The sequence below is a fragment of the Haematobia irritans genome, chromosome 2 (genome assembly GCF_050003625.1).
Source record: "Haematobia irritans isolate KBUSLIRL chromosome 2, ASM5000362v1, whole genome shotgun sequence".
Classification (NCBI taxonomy): Eukaryota; Metazoa; Arthropoda; class Insecta; order Diptera; family Muscidae; genus Haematobia; species Haematobia irritans.
In genome coordinates, this window is record NC_134398.1 from 90,904,000 (window position 1) to 90,922,950 (window position 18,951).

The 18,951-nt window shown below is 32.4% G+C and overlaps 1 protein-coding gene and 1 long non-coding RNA gene across 3 annotated transcripts in view; both read right to left on the reverse strand.

The window, feature by feature from the left end:
• Rab30 (RAS oncogene family member Rab30) overlaps window positions 1-18,951 on the reverse strand; it is a 158,469-nt gene that overhangs the window by 89,552 nt on the left and 49,966 nt on the right. The gene's annotated exons all lie outside the window — the stretch shown is intronic.
• Window positions 17,448-18,075, reverse strand: LOC142223268 (uncharacterized). The gene is made up of 3 exons (XR_012718649.1): window positions 17,982-18,075; window positions 17,822-17,915; window positions 17,448-17,751 (listed from the first exon to the last, which is right to left on the reverse strand). It is a non-coding gene; the product is annotated as an uncharacterized LOC142223268 (long non-coding RNA).

Sequence of the window (18,951 nt, forward strand, 5' to 3'; positions counted from 1 at the left end):
AAGTTTTTTTTAGTTTTTGGAGCGTGCGAGAAACAGAGATTAAAAAATTCGCTCAAATTTTTTAATTTCTGTTTCTCGTACGCTCCAAAAAATAAAAAATATTTTGCTGAAGAAGAAGTGGAGGACATACAATTCGGAGAATGCAAAAGCAAAATATTTTTTATTTTTTGGAGCGTACGAGAAACAAAAATAAAAAAAGTCTCGGCAAAAGCCGGCTATTATGCAAAACCTTTTTTCGGAAGGTTCAAGTGTGGTTTACTTTTGGATTTAGTGAACTGCCTGAATTTATTCTGATAATTGGTTGATAGTTTTGTTGCAAGTAGAGGATGCTGATGAGTAATGTGGTAATTCCGAAACGTGCGTCCATCCAACCATCTCGCAGTCTATAGGGCTTTGCCCAAATAAATTTGACAAACATTCTTTTCCTCTGTTGGTTAATCTACACTTGTAGTTTAGACAATGCATGGTTTTAAGCTGAAATCAAAAAAAAAACAACAACAATGATATTTCTGTTTCTCGTACGCTCCCAAATTCGCGCGAATTTTTTAATTTCTGTGTCTCGTACGCTCCAATAAATAAAAGATATTTTGCTTTTGCTGAAGAAGAAGTGGAGGACATACAATTCGGTGAACGCAAAAGCAAAATATTTTTTATTTTTTGGAGCGTACGAGACACAGAAATTAAAAAATTCGCGCGAATTTGGGAGCGTACGAGAAACAGAAATTGAAAAATTCGTGCAAGATTAAGTCGTGTATAGCGAAACTTTTTTGTACAAAATATGATTTGTCAAAAGAAATCTGTATACAATATACAGATTTCTTTTGACAAATCATATTTTGATCCAAACGGAAGGTATTCACTGTTTTTTCTACACCCGTCTATAAATTCGTAATTCATTTTATATCATCATCGCTTCACGTTTCTTTTTTTCAAAAACTGAGCATAATATTCATAAAGATAACGGCTCCATCTACTACTTTTATGAATTATTTTAAAATTTAAGAAAATGAAATAACTCCTCAAAATCCTAATTGGGGAATTATTTCACTATGACAAATAGCGCCAAAGACATTTTTATTTATTTGAAAGATGTGATTTTCGTAGAAATTAGGTAGAATGCATCCCATATACTAGATAAAATTTCCCTATATTTATGTACCACTATACTACAGAATGAACAAATTTAACTGAATTGAATTCATTTATAGAATGATTTTATTGAACTTTTTTCATTCATTTGGACAAATCTTACATATTTGTTGTAAACCTTCTACTTCAAAATTAGAACTGCTTACCTTCGTTTTTAAATACAGTTTTATTTATTTATGTAGGCATTTTTTCTTCAATAAAAGACATGTTTTATTAATATATTAAAAATATTTATTAAGAATTAACAGCATCGACTCGCCTTGAAATATTAGTTAATTATTCCACTATTTCCAATTTCCATGTAAAGTTACCAACTGTAAACGTAATGCTTTTCTTCTTCTTGTTCCTTTCACTTTTAAGAAGATGCTGCGTAACGATTTTGTCCTCCATTTACAATTTCAATACCTACAGATATAAAAAATCATAAACCATTTTTTTCACAAAAGGTTAGCGTCACTGTATGAATGTTAACTGATAATTGAAGATTCCAAAATGAAGACGAATGAAGGGGCTGTTATTCTGTTGCTGTTTTCTTTCTTTATACACCATCACGAACATTGATAGACTTATTGTTTATTTATGTTCAATAATTTTGAAAAAAAACGAAAAATTTCCTCACTACACTCAAAAAAAAGTGAACTCTCTATTTCACTAAAGCCAATTTAACTTTATTTTAGTTCATGGAATTATTATGTTTGGAGTAAGTTTCCTTTACTCTAATAATTTTTTGTGTACGTTAATTAAATTATCTAAAACCGATGAAAAAAATGTACCCAAATGAAGCATAAAGATTAACTAAATTCATGTCTTCCACAAAATAGTTCAAAATTTCTTTAAATTTGTAAATTTTACCAAAAATGCGTCCATCATGAACTTCGTATGTCACTACAGACATTCTTGCAATTTTAAACTCCAAATCTTTCTTTCAAACTACAAAATTTTCTTTAACAAGTGAAAAAACTTAGTTATGTAATAAATTTTCTTAAATTTGTCGAAAAATATTTACTTATTTTTATGACATCGGCGTGATGCCAACGTTTGTAATACTGTTTAGTTAACATTTTCTACAAAAATTCAAAATTTTCTAAAATTAACCGAAAGTTTTCTTCCTGGTGGGTTCACTGTTTTTTCAGTGTAATTTAAAATATCAATTATTTTATTTGTTATTTATTATATTATTTTACTATATTTTTTAACAATCTCTCCGTATACCATAACAATGCGATTCCAACTAAAAAACAACCCACGCGCAAACGTGTAGATTACATCGATGACAGGTATCGATTACAGGTAGATAAAAGAAATATAGGAAAATTTCCTATATTCTAACAAGTGTGTTTCCTTAAGTTTTGAAAGGATTGAATACTTCTTAGTACGAATGAACTAAAATATTTTTCTATACCAAGTGTTATTCGTATCTATGATAAGCTTTCTATAATAAAGGAAGTCAGTGTTATCGTTTTATAAGAACTTTTACTAAATTTGAGGAAACTTGATTTTAGTTCGGTTTATGTTTATTTTTACGAATGCTTTGTTAACAGTGAATAAAATTTTCTTGTTCAGCAGTAAATTCTTATACACAGCGAAGAAAACAGCATTAGTAAAATTCCATGCCTTATTTTAGTTAATGAACTATTCCTAACTGCTTTTAAGTTAGGATTTTTTTACTGAAACAAGTAAATTTTATTATTTCACACAAAAATTCAACTTAATGGAAATAAAATGGCTAAACTAAATTGATAAACATTTTTTCCTTTAGTTTCGAAGGCACTTTTTTCTGGGTGCATAATTGGAAATAAAATAGGTCCCCAAAATATGAAATAACTCCCCAAAAATCGTTGTTTTTGTTCTCTGTAGAGGAAATTGGGGACTTATTTCATTTTTCAATTTGGGGAGTTATTTCATGAGGACTTATTTCACGGAGCCAATTGTATCGAAATCTAAAATAAAATGGGCGTTAAATAGCTTTGGACCATTCAAATCCCCCGGACCTGATGGAATTACTGCGGCGGAGTTACAAGCAGTGACTGAAAGAATTATCCCCTGGTTGATGGTGATATATAAAGGATGTATAAACTTAGCATATATTCCAGAAAAGTGGAGGGAAACAAAAGTCGTTTTCATACCTAAAACGGGAAAAGCCTCTCACTCGAGTGCGAAGGATTTCCGACCAAGCAGCTTATCCTCATTCCTAAAGGGTGATTTGTTAAGAGCTTGATAACTTTTTTTTTAAAAAAAACGCATAAAATTTGCAAAATCTCATCGGTTCTTTATTTGAAACGTTAGATTGGTCCATGACATTTACTTTTTGAAGATAATTTCATTTAAATGTTGACCGCGGCTGCGTCTTAGGTGGTCCATTCGGAAAGTCCAATTTTGGGCAACTTTTTCGAGCATTTCGGCCGGAATAGCCCGAATTTCTTCGGAAATGTTGTCTTCCAAAGCTGGAATAGTTGCTGGCTTATTTCTGTAGACTTTAGACTTGACGTAGCCCCACAAAAAATAGTCTAAAGGCGTCAAATCGCATGATCTTGGTGGCCAACTTACCGGTCCATTTCTTGAGATGAATTGTTCTCCGAAGTTTTCCCTCAAAATGGCCATAGAATCGCGAGCTGTGTGGCATGTAGCGCCATCTTGTTGAAACCACATGTCAACCAAGTTCAGTTCTTCCATTTTTGGCAACAAAAAGTTTGTTAGCATCGAATGATAGCGATCGCCATTCACCGTAACGTTGCGTCCAACAGCATCTTTGAAAAAATACGGTCCAATGATTCCACCAGCGTACAAACCACACCAAACAGTGCATTTTTCGGGATGCATGGGCAGTTCTTGAACGGCTTCTGGTTGCTCTTCACTCCAAATGCGGCAATTTTGCTTATTTACGTAGCCATTCAACCAGAAATGAGCCTCATCGCTGAACAAAATTTGTCGATAAAAAAGCGGATTTTCTGCCACTGATTTTGGTAATAAAATTCAATGATTTGCAAGCGTTGCTCGTTAGTAAGTCTATTCATGATGAAATGTCAAAGCATACTGAGCATCTTTCTCTTTGACACCATGTCTGAAATCCCACGTGATCTGTCAAATACTAATGCATGAAAATCCTAACCTCAAAAGAATCACCCTTTACTTAAGACTCTGGAGAGGATGATAGATATTTATCTTAGAACTAGCGTCGATTCAAGTTTGCTCTCAAAACGACAGCATGTATACTCGAAGGGCAGGTCTACTGAGACCGCATTATATGAACTAGTCAGCTTTATTGAAAGCTCACTATCTGTCAAAGAATACACAATCATTGCGTTTCTAGACATCGAAGGGGCGTTCAATAACGTCCACCCGAACTCGATATTAAATGGACTGGCAACTCTGAATGTAGATCCAGGTATACTTAGGCTGTTAGACGAACTTCTAATGAAGAGACGTATTTCAGCCACACTAGGACAAGCAAACATACAAAGGTATGTGAACAGAGGGACTCCCCTATCACTTCTCTGGTATGTTGCTATAAACAACCTTCTGGTTTCCCTAGAAAAAGAAAGGATAAAAGTGGTGGCATACGCAGATGATGTGGCGCTAGCAGTCAGGGGAAAATTCCCACCCAGAGAGAGAGCCCTCCGGATGACTGAGAAATGGGCGAAAGATAATGGTCTTGGGGTAAATCCTGCAAATACAGAACTAGTCATGTACTGCAAAGATCGCAAAACTCCAACGGTTAGGCCCATTTCCTTAGGGGGTATGGACAGGAAGCTGAACTTTAAGCTTAATGTTGAAGAAAGGGCGAGGAAAGCAACGGTAGCTTTGTACTCGTGCAAAAAGGCAATATGAAAAAAGTGGGGACTAAAACCAAAAATTGTGCATTGGCTATACACGGCAGTGGTTAGACCTATAATGCTATATGCTAAAATCGCTAAAAGGGTCATGAAAAAAGCAAGATATAGCGGGAAAATAGCTAAATTGGCATCGCTGATTAGAACTAAAAAACAGCCTTACATTAATAGGAACTACGTGCTTACATTAACCCTTTCGCTACCGAAATAAACCTAATGATAAAAACTTTTATTTTTCTTCTGTTTTTACTTGTACTAGTTTTGTAGAACAAAACTTGTCATTTTGAAAACCTACCTCAATTACTTCAAGAGCTATATGAGCTTGTTCTGAAAATTTGATTCTTGAATTGTGACCAAATGGCCTTACGAAAATAAGCGCTATTTGGCCTATAATATCTTTCAAAGTGTGAGAAAAAATACAAAAAAGAACCCGTAAAAGTATCAGCTATAGTTTTTGTATAAATGTCAATTTACTAGAAACATGCAGTACAAAAATTGTCTTAAATTTTCGTATTTTTCGTTTATTGTTAAAGAAGTTTACAAAAATGTATATTAGACCTCACCAATATGGACAATATTTATAGCTTATTTAGATTAAAGCCTCTACTTTAAAATAACATGGAGAAATAAATCGATACTAAGTGGGAAAATAGAATTTGGTGTCTTTTTCTAATGTCCTTCTAAGTGGACATCGGTAGTGAAAGGGTTAATAGCAAAATGTAGGTTTGATGGCAGTTCGGGACATAGCGAGTGGAAACAGAAAGTAGAAAATAAAAGTGTGGATGACAGTAACTTATTTGTAACGTCATATGTCCCGCTCCAACTTGTAACAATATCAGACTCGAATTACCAAAATGCTTATAGTAGATTTTTCGAGTAATTTCTTCATATGTCATATACACTTGACCAAAAACAATAGCAAATAAGATACACTGAAAAAACAGTGAACCCACCAGGAAGAGAACTTTCGATTAATTTTAGAAAGTTTTGAATATTTTTAGAAAATTTTAACTAAACAGTATTACAAACGCTGGCATCACGCCAATGTCATTAATAAGTAAATATTTTTCGACAAATTCAAGAAAATTTATTAGACATAATTAAGATAAAATTTATTAGACATAATTATTAGAGTAAATGAAACCTTCTCCAAATATAATAATTGCATGAACTAAAATAAAGTTAAATTGGCTTTAGTGAAATAGAGGGCTTTGTCTAAGATAAATTCCCACTATCGCACAGTGGTTCCAAATCCATATTTTTTTTCTTTTTGTGGAAGCTGAGGTGCTTTCCTCTAAGTTTGCAAATTTGTGAGTCCCTACACCCAGAAAAAAAGTGCCTTCGAAACTGTGGGAACACTGATTGTTATCGATTATATTGATGATTCGATAAGTTCGGTATTTTGGAGTTACTTTTGAGTTGTGTTAAGAAAACGAACAAATTAAATACAGTAGAATTCATTTATAGCGACCTCGGTTATAACGACCATCCGTTTATAACGAAGGATTTTCAAAGCAAGTTTGGTTCTCAATAGTTTGTACATGCGCAAGCATTCTCTTAGAACGACTCCGGTTTTAGCGACCATCTGCTTTTAACGACCAATTTGCACGTCTGCTTTGGAATGGACATTCGGTTATAACGACGATGTAAGTTCTGTGTACTAATTATTATTTTTTTCATTCCATATTTTGTCGTCAGCCAATACTAAATAAAGAAACATATACTGCGGGGAATCACAGAATTTGTTTTCGACTATCCCAAACAGAGGTGCAAATGACAAAGAAGAAATATTCAAACCAGTTTGAGTCGTAAAAGTCCATCAGGGACGCATAAACATTCACTTTTTAATTACCGGCGGTGTTATAGAAATTTTTTATTTACATAAGAATCTGTAATCCAGCTCAACCAAACGCAGGTAAGGTTGCGTGCTGCACTTGTACTTGGATAAATACTGAGAGGGGGTTCTGATATATCAGAGAGTTTATATAGTCCCGATGAAATTATTGAAAGTAAATTATTAAAAGAAATTCTTGTAAATAGAAAACAAATCACAATTCTAAACTTTTTCCAATCTCAATAAATATGAATATACATGATTAAAAAAAAACTTGAAAATATTGTGTACACTTACTTGGATACAACGACGTTCGGTTATAACGACGTATAATATCGGTCCCTTGGCGGTCGCTATAACCGAATTCTACTGTAAAAGGTTTAGTTCAGCGTTTTGCACTTAAGTAAAGTGTTTTATTTATTGAAAGTTGAGGAAATGTTCAGTGTTTCGTTGAATCGAAGGAAAATTGCATTAAATTGCGAAAATAAATTGCTAAGAGAGTGGAAGGGCATTAAATTGCATTTCAAGATTTCCGAGAAGATAAAAATTGGTATGTTACCGATTAAATTTGGCATTGGGTAAATGTGAATTGACAACAAAAGAGTAGACGCATTGCTGCACAACAACCGGCTAACGTAAACATTTGTTTTTACTGCTATACGGTTGGTAAAATGGCAGAAAAAATTAAGCCATTCCTTTGTGATGTGATAGACAAAACTCTTATACGCCACGAATGGGAAAAGTGGATAAGATCGTTTAATCTTTATCTGGCAGCAGAAGAAATCACTGATAACGTGAAGAAGAATAAACTTCTGCACTTGGGTGGTCCGCAGTTGCAGGAAGTAATTTTCAACATCCAAGGGGCCCTTGATGCTGACAAGGAAAATATTTTTGATATTTTGGTCGCAAAATTAAATGAATATTTCTGTCCAAAGAGAAATACAACTTTCGAGAGACATTTGTTTCGAAGCATTTTAACAAATTTTTACTACGATTGCGGCAACAGGTGTCTAAATGTTCCTTTGGTACTACAAAGGAAGAAATTGTAGAAATTTCCATTAAAGACAAAATAATAGATTCATGGGCGCCACTGGATTTAAAAAACCGATTGTTGGAAAAGGAACGAAGTCTCTCGGAAATTGTAGAAGCTTGTCAAGTGCACGAAAAAATCAACGGTACTTCAAGATGTATGTTTAATACAGAAAAGGAGCAGGTGAATAAAATTTCCACCAAGAATTCTACTGAATCAAATTCATTGACCAAATGAGGTCGCTGTGGTAGAAAAGGATATTCTGCAAACTATACTGATAAGTGTTTGTTGGCGGGACATTTTGTAATTAAATGCAGAACAAAGAAAAGAAGACGCGAGGTGAACAACAATGATGGTCCATACAAAAGAAACCGCAATCAACTAATGTGCGATGTGTCCAGGAGGAAGGACAATTATCACGAGATCATCGTGAATTTGGCTGCTTCAATTAGAGCATTGCATCGGTCATATATTTTTGTGTTCGAGAACATCTCGAAGCCCAACAAGTAAGGTAGAGATTTGTAGTCGTTCCCGTTTGGACCGATGTTTGTAAGTTCGAATACAACCATACCTCGTTCTCGTTTGTGTTGTATGAAACGGTCAATCAAACAATTTCAGTCTTCGGGATCAAACACAACGAGTCAAATTGTTTTCGAAAACAAAGTGAAGGAATCGAGGATTTCGAATCTTTTTTTGCCCTCATGTAGTAACAATAACAACAACTTTTATATGTATTGTACGTTTGTTTAGTTGTAAGTTGATGGAAAGGCGCTTGTGTATGAAGTAAAAAAAAAAAATAACATAAAGTGGACAAAACCTTCTGCATTTCTATGTAAAAAGGTATTAACAGCAAAACTAAATATTGCTCTACTTTTTAGGAGAAACATTTGGGATGATATTTTTGGGCATTATAGTAAGTAATCGTTAAAATCCAATACACTTTTTCGTATAAAAAATAAAGGGCATTCGTATTTAAAGGAAATAAAATATTTTTCCTTTTTCTATAGAAATAAAATTTTGACAAAATTTTCCATAGAAATAAAATGTCGACAAAATTTTCTATTGAAATAAAATTTTCACAAAATTTTTTATAGAAATAAAATTTTGATTAAATTTTTTATAGAAATACGATGTTGACAAAATTTTCAATAGAAATAAAATTTTGAGAAAATTTTCTATAGAAATAAAATGTTAATAATTTTCTATAGAAATAAATTTTTTTTTATAGATTTACTCGTTTGCGAATAAGTTCATTGTTCTTTACTTCTAAAAAATTTCCCTGAAGACGAACATCGGAGATGTTTCGAAATATTGGATAATATTAAATAAAAATACAACTCCAAAAAACAACAACATCTGTTTTTATTCATATGACCTCAAGCCGAACTATACAAATATAATGTTGATAAAATTTTCTATAAAAATAAAATTTTGATAAAATTTTCTATAGAAATACAATTTTGATAGAATTTTCTATAGAAATAGAATTTTGATAATTTTTTTTTTATAGATGTTAACAACATTTTCTATAGAAATAAAATTTTGACAAAATTTTCTATAGAAATAAAATTATGACAACATTTTTATAGAAATAAAATTTTGATAAAATCTTCTATAGAAATAAAATTTTGATAAAAATTATTTTAGAAATAAAATTTTCACAAAGTTTTCTATAGAAATAAAATTTTCTATAGAAATACAATGTTGATAAAATTTTCTATACAAATAAAATTTTGATAAAATATGTCCCGTTTGCAATACCATCCGACCTACACAATGACAACTACTTATGCCAAGTTTCAAGTCGATAGCTTGTTTCGTTCGGAAGTTAGTGTGATTTCAACAGACGATCGGACGGACATGCGTAGATCGACTCAGAATTTCACCGCGACCCAGAATATATATACTTTATGGGGTCTTAGAGCAATATTTCGATGTATTACAAACGGAATGGCAAACTTAATATACCCCCTTCCTATGGTGGATGGTATAAAAAAAAAAAATAAAAAAATAAATTTACTTTTGCTAGTTACATATAAAAACATAACAAATTTAAACATTTACCTTGTTAGAATTACTCATTTTATCGTCAATAAGCTTAACTATTAATTACACACTTATATCTAAAGAAACACAAACTGTATGACTTCTTTTCTCATTAAGCATGATTCCATCTTTTGTCATAACATACTCGAGAACTTTGCAAATTCCCGAAACTCCCGCTAAATGTTCGAGTATTCTCGATTATCCCGTTTCACCAAATGCAATCGAATGTTTGCTTGCGACCGAGAATGGAAACAAATGCACAACTTCAATGATGTGACGTCACAACAACATTCACTCGATACTGAATTATTGGGTGTGATTCAAACCATGTCTCATTCATACATTTACATTCATTCGAACCGATTCGATCAAGCCAGTGTTCTCATTCTATTCATTCGATCAATGAAGATTATTCAGTCTTCTCGAACCGTTTCATGAGTGCAGTTGTGTGCGCTATGAATGAATGTTCTCATGCAATGCTCTAGCTTCAATGTCGATCATTGTGACAGCAATCAAGAAAATATATCATATACGGTTGGTGGGAAAAATATTACTATGGTAATTGACTCTGGTTGTCGTTTCAAACTTGTGAGTGAGAATGATTGGGAAGTTCTTTGTTCTTCCGACGCTGTTATGTGCAGCGTTGCCAATTTAGCTTTTTTCCCGCTAGATTTGGCTTTTTTTGAAGACGTTTAGCGGAAAAAAATGCATTTAGCTTTTAGCTTTTTTTCTGGCTTTTTTTCATGACCTTTTTAGCTATTTTTGGCTTTTTTTATTTTCGACATGTTTCTATTGAAATATGGATAAATCGGCGTTTTTATCTAAGCTTTGCTGCAAGTATAAGGGTTTCCACATATTTCAAAGCTCAGTTGAAACATTAATAATGAGTCCAGCCATTATGCGGGCATTTTTGTAGCAAATACACCTTGTTGTAAAGTTTTTTCATTATATACATAAAAGTTATCGTAAACTTTAAATCTACTATTACCATACAAATTTGTTAGATAAACTGTCAGTAAATTATTGGGAATATTATCATTTGACTCGTTTATCCTTTTTATGTTATTATAATATTCTAAAGTTATTACGATATTACTAAATTAAAATAGTAGATGTGAATAGCTTTGTGCACTGAAAAAATATTGTCGTCTCCTTAAAATACGAACGCGAATTTTGGTTATAATAGCATTTGTGAATTTCTTTTATATAAACTGTTTTCCTTGTCCAAAAGACGATAAAGTCGTTTTGTCCTTATAATTAAGTGATTCAACTTAAAATGGGTGTTTTCATGAAAGAAGGAAGAATTAATGAAATAGTCTTTAAATGTGAGGAGTTTTTGCATCTTAACCACAAACCAAAATAGCGTTCAAAAGTAGAAGATGTTTTTCAACACTTTATTTTAAAAACGTATATATACAATAATTTCTACTTGAAGTCGAGTCTGAATTTGGAAATTTAAGTTGGCGTTATCACGTTTTTAAAGCACTTTGATAGCTCATGAAGAAAAGGAAAACGTTTTTACTGGGAAATGTAAACTATAGGTATTTTCTACAATTTAAATAAAAGTAATGTATTTCGAATTTTTCACAATTTCAAATCAAAACTAAAATTTTATTTAAAAAAATGACAAATCATTTTTTTACCAAATCCAAAGCATGCTAAGATCATTTAATATTTTAAAATAACAAGTAAATAAAATAGAGGTGTTGGGAAGGTAGCTCCCACAAAACGAAGGACTTCCAGTAAAAAATTTGTGATAGTAATCAAAATGTATCGAATACGCAAACAGAGCTAATATGCCTTAGATATTGTTACAGTCTCACAGAAGTGGAATTAAAATGAAAATAATATGCATTGTAAGTGAAATAAAGCCTTTAAGTTTGTTAAATTTCAATCAAAAATGTGACTTTTGATACAAAAAAATTTAGCTTTTTTTTCTAGCTATTTTTTAGCATTTTTTAGCTATTTTTTTGGGCAAATCTAGCGGTTTTTGGTGAAACAATTCTGGCAACGCTGGTTATGTGGAATATCTGATTTCATTCTGAAAACCAGTATAAAGCCTTCGCTGCTAAGCAGCCATTGGAAATTGTCGTGGTGTTTGATGCTCCTTTTGCGTGGGCAATAGAAACGAGATCATATCGTCATTCTATGTCATCAGAAACGGACACCAATCACTGTTAGGTAGAGAAACGGCTCGCTGCTAAGCAGCCATTGGAAATTGTCGTGGTGTTTGATGCTCCTTTTGCGTGGGCAATAGAAACGAGATCATGTCGTCATTCTATGTCATCAGAAACGGACACCAATCACTGTTAGGTAGAGAAACGGCTCTTCAACTAAATGTGTTAAGACTTGGACTTTATGTCAACAACGTCGATGACAAAATACCTTTCCCCAAAATACATGGAATTAACACTTTCACTACCGATGTCCGCTTAGCCTTCTAAGTGGACATCGGTAGTGAAAGGGTTAATTCCATGTATTTTGGGGAAAGGTTGTTTGTTTCGAAAAAGACACCAAATTCTATTTTCCCACTTACTTTCGATTTATTTCTCGATGTTATTTTAAAGTAGAGGCTTTAATCTAAATAAGCTATACATATTTTCCATATTGGTGAGCACTAAAATACATTTTTATAAACTTCTCTAAAAATAAACGAAAAATACGAAAATTTGAGACAATTTTTCTATTGTATGTTTCTAGTAAATGGACATTAATACAAAAACTATAGCTGATACTTTTACGGGAACTTTTTTGTATTTTTTCTCACACTTTGAAAGATATTATAGGCCATTTGGTCACAATTCAAGAATCAAGTTTTCAGCACAAGCTCATATAGCTCTTGAAGTAATTGAGGTAGGTTCTCAAAATGACAATTTTTGTTCTACACGCTATTAGTACAAGTAAAAACAAAAGAACAATTAAAGTTTTTAATATTAGGTTTATTTCGGTAGTGATAGGGTTAAAGGAAACTATGATATCCGTCTATGTGTGGACATGAGGTGTGCAAATCACGCCATTTTTCGCGAAAATTATCCTTTATCGACATTTGAATCATTTATGAGCAGATTAAAGGACGCTAAAATCTTTTCTATGCTGGACCTTAAATCAGCGTACCACCAACTAGAATTGGATGAGGCAAGTCGAGAAATCACAACATTTGGGACACATAAGGGACTTTTTAGATATAAAAGGCTTATGTTTGGCATTGACATTATAGTTTTTGGAAGCTGCGATAGAGAACACGAAGAAGCTTTAGAATTCGTTTTATATGTCCTAAAGAAAAACAATGTTACTTTAAATCAAACAAAATGTATATGGAAAGTTCGGAAGGGTTTTCTGCAGATCCCTATAAAATTAAAGTTGTAAAAGAATTCCGAGCTCCAAAATCAAAAGAGGAAGTTGCCAGTTTTTTAGGCCTGGTGACATACATAGGAAAATTTTTACCGGATATTACGGAGCCTTTAAGGATATTGCTTACGAAGTAGGCAAAATTTTCATGGGGTCAAAGTTAAGAACAAGCCTTTAACAAATTGAAATTAATGTTATCAGAGATACCAAATTTGTCGTATTTTGACCCAAGATTGAAAACGCGAGTGATTGCCGATGCAAGTCCTGTGTCCCTGGGGGCTGTTTTGCTACAATTTAATGCGGAGAGACAACCAAGAATAATATCTTTTGCAAGTAAAAGTTTGTCAGCTATTGAAAAGAGATGCTCTCAGACAGAAAAAGAGAGTTTGGCTTTAGTTTGGTCAGTAGAACGATTTTATTATTATCTAGCTAGCTTGGAATTTGTGTTTGTTACTGATCACAAGCCATTAGAAGCAATTTTCAAACCAACATCGAGACCGCCAGCTAGAATTGAAAGGTGGCTGCTGAGATTACAAGCCTTCAAATTAAAGGTAATATATACAATTTCGAGACTATGCAAAATTTCAGAAGAAGACTCTTTTGACGGAAAGTGTGAGGCATCAATATTTCACATATTGGGAAATACAGTTCCTATTACTTTAAGTATTTCCGTGATTAGCAAAGAGAGTGGTAAAGACATGGATATTTGTGAGGCGATTTCCAGTATGGAAAATGAGTGTTGGGAGTTGAAGAAGCCGAACCCTTATTATGTATTTCGTTTCGAATGGTCTACAATCGGTTCTTTTTTGCTGCGTGGAAACCGGATTGTGATGCCATCTTCATTGAGGCGGAGAGTTTTGGATTTGTCACATGAAGGTCACCCTGGAGAGTCTATGATGAAACGGCGGCTGCGGTCTAAGGTACGGTGGCAGAAAACTTGCCGTGGCTGTCTTTTGGTATCTCAGCCGCCAACTCCAATGAAGAGGCATCAGTTTCCTAACGGTATTTGGGAATTTTTGGCAAGTGATCTACTTGGCCCGCTCCCCAATGGGGAGCATTTGTTGGTACTAATAGATTACTATTCTCGCTACCAAGAAGTGGTTTTCTTGAGCCGAATTTCTTCCAAAGTAATAATTAAGGCGATGAAAGATATCTTTTATAGACTGGGATTACCAAAATCAATTAGAACTGATAATGGACGACTATATGTGAGCGATGAATTTAAATCTTTTTGCGCTGAGAATAACATAACCTTGGTAAGAACGCCTCTTTATTGGCCGCAGGCGAACGGCGAGTTAGAAAACATGAACAAATCACTGGTAAAATACTTGAAGATAGCGGCAGCAAACTAATCTAATTATGAGGAAATTAAAAAATTCATATTGATGTACAATGTGACTCCACATGGTACCACAGGCTCCTCTCCCAGGAGTTAATGTTCAACAGACGTATTCGCGACAGAATCCCAGGAATCGAGGACATTACAGAGGATGTTATTGATTCGTCTGCTAGAGATAATGATTTAATTAATAAACAGAAGGGAAACGAGAAGGCAGATGCAAAGCGAAAGGCAAGGGTGTCGGATATCCAGGTCGGTGAAAAAGTGTTCTTGAAAAACGTAGTTTTTACCAATAAACTCACTCCAAATTTTGATAAGACAACTTACGAAGTTATTGCAAGAAATGGAAGCGAAGTTAAAATTACTGGAGGAGGGAGAACATTTACAATAAGTATAAGTATGGTTAAAAAAATTCCATTTATTTCCACTTCTCAGGGCGAAATAAAAGAAGGACAATCCGTTTCCGAACCGTTCGTCGAAAGCTGCGAATCACCATTAGTTGCAGCCGAGCCGTCCCAGTCCACAGAAAACTCATCTACTTCTTTTCCAGCTTTTCCCGACAGCAATAACCAACATGCTCTTCAAGCTAGCCCAGCAACATCACCGGGACATGAACCATTGAATCTGAGACTGAAAAAGGTAGAAGGAATGTGGCAACACTGATTGTTATCGATTATATTGATGATTCGATAAGTGGAGTAGTTCGGTATTTTGAGTTGTGTTAAGAAAGAACAAATTAAATAAAAGGTTTAGTTCAGCGTTTTGCACTTAAGTAAAGTGTTTTATTTATTGAAATTTGGGGTTAATACAGAAACTAAAGTAAAAAATATTCATCAATTTAGTTTAGCCATTTTATTTCCATTAAGTTAATATTTTGTGTGAAATAATAAAATTTACTTGTTTCAGTAAAAAAAAAACCCTAAACTGAAAGCAGTTAGGAATAGTTCATTAACTAGAATAAGGCATGGAATTTTACTAATACTGTTTTCTTCGCTGGGTATAAGAATTTACTACTGAACAAGAAAATTTTATTCACTGATAACAAAGCATTCGTAAAAGTAAACTAAAACCAAGTTTCCTTAAATTCAGTAAAATTTCTTAAAAAATGATAATGATAATGACTTCCTTTATTATAGAAAGCTTATCATACATACGAATAACACTTACCATAGAAAAATATTTTAGTTCATTCGTACTAAGAAGTATTCAATCCTTGCAAGACTTAAGGAAACACACTTGTTAGAATATAGGAAATTTTCCTATATTTCTTTTATCTGCCTGTCATCGATGTAATCGATATATTTGTTTATAGTTGGAATCGTGTTGTTATGATGTACGGTGAGATTGTTACAAAATAATTTAGTAACATAATATAATATATAACAAATAAATAAAATATTTGTTATTTTAAATTAGTGAGAGCATTTTTCGTTTTTTTTTAATATTAAACATATATAACAAACAATACGTCTACCAATGTTCTTGATGGTGTATAAAGAAAGAAAACACCAGAAGAATAACGACCACTTCATTCGACTTCATTTTGGAATCTTCAATTATCAGGTAATATTCAGTGACGCTAACCTTTTGTGAAAAAAAATTAGTTTATGATTTTTTATATTTGTAGATATTGAGATTGTAAAAGGAGGAAATTGTGAAAAGTACAAGAAGAAAAAATGCGTTTTACAGTTGATAACATTACATGGAAATTGGAAATAGTGGAATAATAAACTAATATTTCAAGGCCAGTCGATGCTGTTGATTCTTAATAAACATATTCAATATATTACTAAAACATGAAACAGAAAATATTGCTTATATAAATAAATAAAATTGTATTTATAAACGAAGGTAAGCAATTCCAATTTTGATGTCAAAGGTTTACTACAAATATATAAGATTTGTCCAAATGAATGAAAAAAGTTCAATAAAATCATTCCATATATGCATTCAATTCAGTTAAATTTTTTCATTCTGTAGTATAATGGTACATAAATATAGGAAAATGTTAACTACTATATGGAATGCATTCTACCTAATTTCTACGAATATCACATCGTTCAAACAAATAAAAATGTCTTTGGCGATATACGAAGTTTAACTTTCTGTGATGACGTGGATGGACGACATGCAGTGTTTATATTGAACACTCAGTCTTTGCAAAGTCCCAGGGCCGTGTATGTTATGGCTTTCATTATATCCAAATGAAGGTATATAAAAACGATCAGCCAAAGGATTCAGAAATGGGCAAGCCTCTGTCTGAATCAGAATTAAGCGGATCCTCTTGCGAAGTCGAGGGAGATACCAAAGATGCAGACATGGATAGGCACCGTATACGAGAGGAGGTTTCTACTGGCTCAAAACTCACCAAAGTTGAACCTATGGTTATTGCGAGAGTCACCGAGATATCTGAAGAGGACATTCTTGTTGACTCGATTGAAACGGCTGATGTAACGGTTGTTGAAAATCTCGATGGTCCTATGGATCCTCCAGATAAATCTTTACCATCACCGAAAAAAAAGTTTACTATTGTTTACGAAAAATGAACTAACCCATAGTAAGAATGACCATGATTTGGCGCCAAAGATTTTTTTCATCTAGATAAGTTCATGATTTTCTTATAAATAAGTTTATGTATTGCATCGTATTTTAGTTCATTCTTACTACGCTGTTGGAAGAATGTACTTACACTCATTCAAAATATTCCTGCTATCCGGAAAAATGAACAAGTTTTTGGGAATCCTATATTTAGAAATTGGTTTCAAATAAACTGTTTATCAGTATAATTTTCAAAGAAGTAAATAAATTGAGGAATTAAAGGTACAACAAGCCTGTATACAACTAAGAAGTTTTTCGTACAATATAAGACAATTTTTCATAACTACCAGTATTTTATTTCAAAAAATTATTATTATATTACATAAAACTATGGCTTATGATATACAATAAAAGAAATGTTTTTATTCGTACGCCGTATGCTGTTACTTTTCGGTAGTTAGTAATTGCTTCTTCAAAAGAGTAATATTCTATGTTAGTAGAATGAAACTAATTAATATCAATTTCCATTTTCTATCCATATGAAAGATATATGCCATAAGTTGCTATTTTCATTTCATTTTTGTCCAATTTCACCGATTTCGCTAGTTTTTGTTGTGTGGATTTGCGTCATAAGCCTCTGAAGTTAAAAAGGTATATAAAATATAAAAATATTATCAAATTCTATGGTATTTTGATCTTTAACTTACAAGAGAATTTTCTTAGAGCAAATAGGGATATCAGCTTAGTTAGCATTAAGCAGTAAGACGATTCCAAAAAAATACCATTAGATTTGCTGTCATCCTGCAATGAAAATTATTTTTAATAAATAGAAATTTTGGCTTTATTACAAATGGACGAAAAACTTACCACATTGAAAAAAATCATCCAATTACTACATTAGTGGAATCATATCCATGCACAAATGGGACATTTTTGAAATCCTTCTCAGAATATAAATGAAATAAAAATATTATAAAATTAGATATAATTTCCACTTGTCAATATAGCATTTAGTATTTATGGTGGATATTAAGTTCGAGTTTAGTGGCTAAAATTTCAATTTTTCATGATTAGTTTTCTTTAGAAATACATGGGAACAAAATTGAACCGTTTTTGTGTTCATTTAAAATTTATATCAAATTTTTAGTAATTTGAGGTCGCTGAATCCAAATACACTTGTTTTTTTAAGAGCTCGACTTTTTGAGATATACGGTTATGTTCAAAATTAAGGCACTTCCGCTATATATATTGGAATAACTTGAAAACAATTAATCATATTAAATTAAAAAAAAACAGCGTTCTACATAAGCTTAAAAACGATTTTCTGTTCTTAATCGTGTAATCCATTTAAAGAATATAAACTTAATAAAAGACTTGTTTCGAGCTATTCTCCATCAAGTTATATTTAAATTTGCATCGAAGGCGTATAATTTTATACTTTTCTTACTGATTTATTTCTGATTTTAGCACCTAAACTCGAACTTAGTACACACCTTAAGGACTCGCTATAACATAAAAATATAGACTCAAAAAATTGTACTGTGATCCAGATGTAGAGTAAATATAGATCATTTTATTACCACTCATTATGAATATTTTTATGTAAACCAATTTAAAACCGCACTAATTTTAAATTATTAACAGAAATATACAGTTTCTTAATATGTGATTTATTTTAGAGTTATTTATTTTTTATCAATATAAAGTGTTTTTGTTTTCTCTAACATCACACCATTCACTTATCAGTTTCTAAAATGTTACGAAATAAATGTATTTTTATTAATAAACACAAATACCGCACGCAAGCGCACCACGTGTGCGCTTCATAAATGCATCA